General features: G+C 48.9%; 1 protein-coding gene across 1 annotated transcript in view; it reads left to right on the top strand.

Moving 5' to 3' along the window:
- Window positions 1-8,663, top strand: part of cfap65 (cilia and flagella associated protein 65) — a 213,101-nt gene extending 204,438 nt beyond the window's left edge. Inside the window, exon 34 of the mRNA XM_033024878.1 lies at window positions 8,128-8,663. The gene's annotated coding sequence lies outside the window, so the exon portion shown is untranslated. The remainder of the gene's footprint in view (window positions 1-8,127) is intronic.
- The last annotated feature ends 332 nt before the right edge of the window (window positions 8,664-8,995 follow it).

Below are 8,995 nucleotides of genomic sequence, written 5' to 3' on the forward strand. Positions count from 1 at the left end.
AGTGGCTCAGCGGTTCAGCCAGCCATCTCTGGAGAAAATGGATAGGCAACGTTTCAGGTCAAGACCTTTCTTCGGTCTGAAACGGAAATGTCGCCTGTCCGTGTCCTCCAGCGATACTGCCTGTCCTGCTGAGTTATTCCAGCATTTTGTGTCCTTTTGTGTATTAACCAGCATGTGCAGTTTGTTGCTTCTGCAAAGCGACTCTAAATGTGCGAATCTTCTGCCTCGTGATCTCAGAGGAGTTGATTAACCCCGCGCGACCGAGGGGTAGTTAATACAAACCGTGTCTTCCTGACCTGTCTCCGGCAAAGAGTACAGGGTTATAGCTCCATGGGCTCGTTCCTGCTGACAATCAGAACCTCTCCAGCTACCTTTCCATTCTCTCTTACCGAGGGGAAACTCAAAGCAGCCATCACAGTCCCCACACTTTGAAGCCCATCGCAGTCTATCAGAGACCCTCCAAACCCACAACCCTGTGGTGTTCCGTGCAGCTTTGGATAATCAAGTCTCCTTGAGCGGGTAGCATAATAGTTATTTTAATCAACCTTCACTCCTTTTGACAGATACGGTAGTTAATCCTCGGTACTAGCCCAACAGCCCTTCAGCGGTAATCCCGGGCAGGTCCTCATTCTCCCATTGTTTTTTTTTAGGTCAGGAATGCTGATGCCAATGGCTTTCTCCCACAGCTGCTCAGACTGTGACCAGGTTATGGACAGACTTAAACTCAATGGCATAGTCCAATGCTCAACCTTCTGAGGAATAACCTGATATAGCTTAATTAAATCTGATAGTAATCTTTAGCTTTCTCTGAATTTAGTACACAAGCTGCTGAAATTAGTGCAACCAAGATTTCAGCGATTGACCCACAGCACGAACGTCTCAAGTAAGTGAAGTTAGTACCTCAGAAGTAACATAGCCTTAGCGTTTTCAGCCTCCTATAAGATATTTATAATAAGGAATAGAATGCAACCAACAGAACCACAAACATTGCAGGTTAGAAAAAGGACATTTGGCCCAATGGCTACTAAGATTCTGAAGGGTTTGGACACGCTAGAGGCAAGAAACATGTTCCCGATGTTGGGGGAGTCCAGAACCAGGCGCCACAGTATAAGAATAAGGGGTAAAGCCATTTAGAAGGGAGACGAGGAAACATTTTTTTTCTCACAGAGAGTGGTGAGTCTGTGGAATTCTCTGCCTCGGAGGGTGGTGGAGGCGGGTTCTCTGGATGCTTTCAAGAGAGTGCTAGATAGGGCTTAAAAATAGTGGTGTCAGGGGATATGGGGAGAAGGCAGGAACGGGGGGTACTGATTGGGGATGATCAGCCATGATCACATTGAATGGCGGTGCTGGCTCGAAGGGCCGAATGGCCTACTCCTGCACCAATTGTCTATTGTCAATCCTCTTGTGCTGGCCCTCCAATTGGAGCGAATCTCATCGACCGAGGCGTTAAACGTGCAATTCATTCTGCAAGGCTGCAGCAAACGCAAAGGGGCTGGAGGAGGTTTAGTGGGTCTGGCAGTGTCACCTTCTTGGTGCTGCCTGACCCACTGAGATCCTACAGGACTTTGAGTCACACTTATGATTGCAGCATCCGCAGTCTCTTGTGTCTCCGATGCTGCATCCAATTCCCTGTCCCTATCCAGGTGCCTCCGGCAGGATTGGCAGATTTCAAACCTATTCTGCAGGAATTGCCAGCAAGGTCGTTCCACCTAAAATAGACACAAAATGCTGGAAAACCCAAAACGTCACCTATTCTTTTTCTCCAGAGCTACCGCCTGTCCCGTTGAGTTACTCCAGCATTTTGTGTCTATCTTCAGTATAAACCAGTATCTGCAGTTCCTTCTGGCTCAGATAGTCCACCTATCTGCCCTTTCCTTATCTGACAATACACAATAGACAATAAGCGCAGGAGTAGGCCATTCGGCCCTTCGAGCCAGCACCGCCATTCAATGCGATCATGGCTGATCATCCACAATCAGTACCCCGTTCCTGCCTTCTCCACATATCCCCTTACTCCGCTATCTTTAAGAGCCCTATCCAGCTCTCTCTTGAAAGCATCCAGAGAACCTACCTCCACCGCCCTCTGAGGCAGAGAATTCCACAGACTCACAACTCTCTGAGAAAAAAGTGTTTCCTCTTCTCCGTTCTAAATGGCTTACCCCTTATTCTTAAACTGCGGCCCCTGGTTCTGGACTCCCCCAACATGGGGAACATGTTTCCTGCATATCTGATATCCCTTTGCCTCCTTTTCATCCCTTGCCTTTGTCACTCAATCCACCTGTTTGCCAACCAAGCTCCCCCTCGCCTGTATCCATCTATCCGAAGAAGTGACCTGACCAGAAACTTCCTCCAGAGACGCTGCCCGGTCCACTGTGTATTCAATGCAAGATTCCAGCCTCTGCAGTCCTTTGCAGCTTCTACCTAGCACTCGCCAGGGTTGACTCTACCACGAGCTCTTCATCAGCTTTCTACCCCCTGCTAGTATCCGTCTGCTGGTGTCCCGACCCGAAACGTTGCCTGTCCATTCCCTCCACAGATGCTGCCTGATCCACTGTGCTGCCCCCAGCACTCTGCTTTACTTACGAGAAACTAGCGTAGGTAAAACACTCACTTTTTATCCCACTGTTACCCGTTTAATACCAAAGATTCCCGGTGTGACTAAAAAGCAATTGATGAACAAGTCCCTGATGGGCCTGTCCCACTTAGGCGACTCTTGAGGCCTAGTTTTAATGGAATTGATCTACGAAACCTGGCGACAACCAACGACAACTTCTATGATAACCAACGATAGCAAAAATTGTCGCCACTATCACCAAACATTTTTCAACGTGTTGGATATTTTGGTGCAGTCGCCCAAGTGGGACGGGCCCGTAACTCTCAGTCCTCAATAAGGTAGATTGAAAGTGGCATCAATTGTATCACCGAGCATCAGTTCCTCATCAAACCCTTGTCCTCCGATGATCTGGCTTCCTCCAGAATCCTTCAGGCCCAGACGCAGGGGTCAAAAGAGACAAATTCAGTAGACGATTCGTTAAGGCGGCGTTTTGGCCAAGTGTGGCGTGGTCCAAGTGCAATTCAAGTAAATGAGAATCGAAGAAAACCATCTTCACTGGCCGCTGCACCCAACACACTCCAAATGGTTCAGGAACAAGCAAAGCGTCTCTAGAGAAGCAACTCCACAGGAGACAAGCAACTCATTTCCAGGATATTGCTGCTGAAGATGAGTATATTTATTGTCACATGTACCGAGGTACAATGAAAAGCCTTTGTTGCGTGCTCATCAGTCAGTGGAAAGACGGTATATGATTACAACTGAGCCGTCCCGAGTGTACAAGTACATTATAAAAGGAATAACACAAATAATAGTTAGTGCAAGGTGAAGCCAGTAAAGTCCGATCAAGGATAGTCTGAGGGTCACCAATGAGATAGATAGTAGTTCAGGATCGCTCTAGAGTTGATGGTAGGATGGTTCAGTTGCCTGATAACAGCTGGGAAGAAACTGTCTCTGAATCTGGAGATGGTGTGCGTTTTCACACTTCTGTACCTTTTGCCCAATGGGAGAGGGGAGGAGAGGGTGAGACTGGTCTTTGATTATGCTGCTGGCCTTGCCGAGGCAGCGTGAGGTGTAGATGGGGTCAACGGGAGGGAGATCGGTTTGTGTGATGATCTGGGCTGCGTCCACAACTCTTCTGCAATTTTCGGCTGAACTTCCCCAGAACCCGTTCGCTGTTTTCATCAGAGTCCTTCCCTCCACCCTCAGGTCAGAGGTGGGGGTACATGCAGATAGTTGCGCACTGCACAGTTCTAAAGAAGGGTCCCGACCCCCGAAATGTCGCCTATCCACTCCCTCCCCAGACGCTGCCTGACTCATTGAGATGCTCCTGCCTCCAGCTCTAGATTCCAGCATCTGCCGTTCCTTGACTCACCATTTTACTGCTCCGTTCTGTTCATGTCAAACAATGACACAGTCCCTGGTTTTATAAAGCCATCCCTGAGAAAGCCTAATACAAGGGATGATAAATGGACATCTGCTCAGTCCATCCTAACCTACCTGATCTCCCGGTTGCTCAGCACTTCAACTCCCCCTCCCATTCCCAATCTGACCTCTCTGTGCTGGGCCTCCTCCATTGTCAGAGTGAGGCCCAGCACATATTGGAGGAACTGCACCTCATATTTCACTTGTAGACAAAATTGCTGGAGAAACACATTGGGTGAGGCAGCATCTATGGAGCGAAGGAATAGGTGCCGCTTCAGGTCGAGACATATTTCGCTTGGGTAGTTTACACCGTAGCGGTATGAACATTGACTAACTCTAACTTCAGATAGCCCTTGGTTTCTCTCTCTCTCCATCCACTCCCCCTTCCCAGTTCTCCCATCAGTCTTACTGTCTCCGACTACATTCTATCTTTGTCCCACCCCCTCTCCTGACATCTGTGTGAAGAAGGGTCTCGACCCGAAACGTCGCCCATTCCATCTCTCCAGAGATGTTGCCTCACCGGCTGAGTTGCTCCAGTATTTTGTGTCGACCATGATAAATGATAAGTTATATTAATTGCCCCGACATGCCAGTTTAGTTTAGTTTATTGTTGCATGTATTGAGGTACAGTGAAAAGCTTTTGTTGCGTGCTAACCAGTCTCCAGAAGAGGTGCATCATTTCCTTTTAGAAACATAGAAAATAGGTGCAGGAGGAGGCCATACGGCCCTTTGAGCCAGCACCGCCATTCATTGTGATCATGGCTGATCGTCCACAATCAATAACCCGTGCCTGCCTTCTCCCCATATCCCTTGACTCCACTAGCCCCTAGAGCTCTACCTAACTCTCTCTTAAATCCATCCAGTGATTTGGCCTCCACTGCCCTCTGTGGCAGGGAATTCCACAAATTCACAACTCTCTGGGTGAAAACGTTTTTTCTCACCTCAGTCTTAAATGGCCTCCCCTTTATTCTAAAAGACTGTGGCCCCTGGTTCTGTACTCGCCCAACATTGGGGACATTTTTCCTGCATCTAGCTTGTCCAGTCCTTTTATAATTTTATATGTTTCTATAAGATCCCCCTCATCCTTCTAAACTCCAGTGAACACAAGCCTAGTCTTTTCAATCTTTCCTCATATGACAGTCCCGCCATCCCGGGAATCTCCTTCTGAATCCATTATCGATATTCAAGACATCAACTTTCAAATCATGATGAGACGGAGTACAGGGAGGAGAACGAGAACCTCGTGTCCTGGTGTCGAGACAACAACCTTCCTCTCGATTGTCAGCAAGACAAAGGTATAGTGATCGACTTCAGGAAACAATGCGGTGCTCGTACCCCAGTCTGCCTTGACGGTGCCGAAGTAGAGATGGTTGAAAACTTCAAATTCCCAGGAGCCAATATCAGCAACAACATCTCCTGGACCACCCATATTGAAGCAACGGCTAAGAAAGCACACCAACGCCTCTACATCCTTAGAAGGCGTAGGAAGTATGACATGTCCCCCACAACTCTCACCAACTTCTACAGATGCGCCATAGAAAGCATTTTATCGGGATGCATCACAGCACGGTTTGGGAACAGCTCCATCCAAGACCGCAAGTAATTGCAGCGAATTGTGGACGCAGCCCAGACCATCACACAAACTAACTTCCCTTCCATTGATTCCAGAGCATCCAGAGAACCGACCTCCACTGCCCGCTGATGCAGAGAATTCCACAGACTCACCACTCTCTGTGAGAAAAAGTGTTTCCTCGTCTCTGTTCTAAATGGCCTTACTCCTTATTCTTAAACTGTGGCCCCTGGTTCTGGACTCCCCCAACATCGGGAACATGTTTCCTGCCTCTAGCGTGTGCAAACCCTTAACAATCTTCCCTTACAAGGCCCTTGCAAGGCACAATCTCTGTGGTGTTATTGATTTGCTCCCTACTGGTCGATGGGAGTAGCTCCGAGTTCACTCAAGACGTTTGACTGCGTTCGGAACAAGGTAGCCCTGCGCGAATGTTAACTCCTTCAATGCCGCCACCAATAGTTGGCCGCTGTGTGTACAAAGTACAAGGTGCACTGAAGCAACCCTGCCCGGGCTTCTGTGGAGATGCATCCCGCTAGTCAGAGAGTCAGCTGACATTCAACACTTACTCTCAGTCCGCCTCAGACTACGTGATTGCCCAGCTGACAACAATTTTAATTCCCCTCCCCCTTCCCCTCCCCCTCCCCCTGCCCCTCCCCTCTCCCCTCTCCCCTCTCCCCTCTCCCCTCTCCCCTCTCCCCTCTCCCCTCTCCCCTCTCCCCTCTCCCCTCTCCCCTCTCCCCTCTCCCCTCTCCCCTCTCCCCTCTCCCCTCTCCCCTCTCCCCTCTCCCCTCTCCTCTCTCTCCCCTCCCTCCCACACCCTAGTTGTCCTACCAGCTCCACTGTTTTGCTTCCTTGCATCCCTCTCATTAACACACCTTCCCCAGCCAACAATGAGCCATTATGGACCCCACACTTCCCGAGGTCATCTATTTCCAGTCCTGATTTAGACAATAGACAACAGACAATAGGTGCAGGAGTAGGCCAATTGGCCCTTCGAGCCAGCACCGTCATTCACTGTGATCATGGCTGATCATCCCCAATCAGTACCCCGTTCCTGCCTTCTCCCCATATCCCCTGACTCCACCTTCTTTAAGAGCCCTATATAGCTCTCTCCTGAAAGCATCCAGAGAACCGGCCTCCACCGCCCACTGAGGCAGAGAATTCCACAGACTCACAACTCTGTGAGAAAAAGTGTCTCCTCGTCTCCGTTCCAAATGGCTTACTCCTTATTCTTAATCTGTGGCCCCTGGTTCTGGACACCCCCAACATCGGGAACATGTTTCCTGCCTCTAGCGTGTCCAAACCCTTAACAATCTTATATGTTTCAATGAGATTCCCTCTCATCTAAACTCCGGAGTGTACAAGCCCAGCTGCTCCATTCTCTCAGCATATGACAGTCCCGCCATCCCGGGAATTAACCTTGTGAACCTACACTGCACTCCCTCAATAGCAAGAATGTCCTTCCTCAAATTAGGGGACCAAAACTGCACACAATACTCCAGGTGTGGTCTCACTAGGGCTCTGTACAACTGCAGAAGGACCTCTTTGCTCCTATATCCGATTCCTCTTGTTATGAAGGCCAACATGCCATTCACTTTCTTCACTGCCTGCTGTACTTGCATGCTTACTGCTGTACATAGAATGTTGTCCCATCCATACTAGTCCCACCTGCCCCCCTCTGCCATCCATGCACCAGTCCAAATGTCTCTTAAGTGTTACAATAGTACCTGCCCCAACTACCTCCTTGGTTGGTAGGGTGGCACGGGGGCACAGCGGTAGAGTTGCTCCCTTACTGCACCAGAGACCAGGGTTCGATCCTGACCACGGGCGCTGTCTGTACGTTCTACCCGTGACCTGTGTGGGTTTTCCCCGGGTCTCCAGGTTTCCACCCATGCTCCAAAGACGTGCAGGTTTGTAGGTTATTTGGCTTCAGTAAAGATTGTAAATTGTCCCCAGTGTGTGCAGGATAGTGCTAGTGCACGGAGATCACTGGTTGGAGCGAACTCAGTGGGCCGCGCTGTATTTCTAATTGAAATTAAACTCCCCCCCCACCCCCGGCAACTCATTCTATATACCCACCACCCTATGTGTGTAAAATAAAACCGACATCTAAATTCAGTTGTGCAATCACCTCAGGTTCCCGAGTCTCAATATCAACTGCAATTGGCCATTCAGCCCTTTGAAACAATACTATCTTTAAATGATAATACAGCTGGCCTGGTAGACAAAAATGCTGGAGAAACTCAGCGGGTGAGGCAGCATCCGAAGGAATAGGTAACGTTTCGGGTCGAGACCCTTCTTCAGACTGATGGACCCTTCAGTGCTTCTACTCTGGGGCTGTTGAAAGCATCTTGTCCGGCAACATCTCAATCTGGTTTGGGAACAGCTCTGCCCAGGACAGGAATGCTCACCTATTCCTTCGCTCCATAGACGCTGCCTCACCCGTAGAGTTTCTCCAGCATTTTTTTGTCTACCTTCGATTTTTCCAGCATCTACACTTCTTTCTCATACAGCCGACCCGTCTCAGTCTTAACGGAGAATTTATATATGTTTCTATTGTCCCCCTTGCTTCTTCAACCAGAGCCAAGAGCATGCCTGAGGTGCGGAGGCCAGGACAACTTGCACCTTTGAAATTGCGATCGCAGTCTCACAGCGGGATCCCGAGCAGGCGATGGCTAAAGCCCACTATCTTCGTCAAAGGCCTTTCGGCCTTGAGTATTCTCAGCGGCCGAAACATCTGAATCTCGCGGTAACTTTTCCCCAGCGGAGGTGAACAAGCAAGAAAGCACCACTCTGGGACTTTGAACTGGAGCAAATCCAAAACAGAGGAGTATAAGACTCGACGGGGTCAATCCGGGATTTAAAAAATATATATTGTATCAGATTAAATTTATGTTTTATTTTTTAGTATTGTTAGTAAAAATGTTCATACTGTTTAAAATTTATACAATGGAAAGATTAACTGTTGCATGAGATGTTTTAGGCTAAGTGGTACTCAATGTAAAGGATGAATTTAATAACTAAATTTTGTTTAGTTTTCCAATTTTTGTTATTAAAGAGAGTTCGCAAACAGTGCCTTTTCATTGTATAAATAAAATAATTAAAGGTGTTAATACAACTGAATTTTGATCTCACGTTTATTTTACCACTGCGTTGGCCTCATTCCTTGGCTGCAGCTGCCTCACAGCGCCAGAGACCCGGGTTCGATCCTGACCTCGGGTGCGGAGTGTGCGTGTTCTCCCTGTGACCGCGTGGGTTTCCTCCGGGTTTCCTCCGGGTGTCCCGGCTCCCTCCCTCATCCCGAAGGCGCACAGCAATGCGGAAGGAAACCGGAGCACCCGGAGAAAACCCACGCGGTCACGGGGAGAAGGTGAAAACTCCGTATGGACAGCACCCATAGTTAGGATCGAACCCGGGTCTCTGGTGATGTAAGGCAGCGACTCTACCAC

The sequence above is a fragment of the Amblyraja radiata genome, chromosome 7 (genome assembly GCF_010909765.2).
Source record: "Amblyraja radiata isolate CabotCenter1 chromosome 7, sAmbRad1.1.pri, whole genome shotgun sequence".
Taxonomy (NCBI): domain Eukaryota; kingdom Metazoa; phylum Chordata; class Chondrichthyes; order Rajiformes; family Rajidae; genus Amblyraja; species Amblyraja radiata.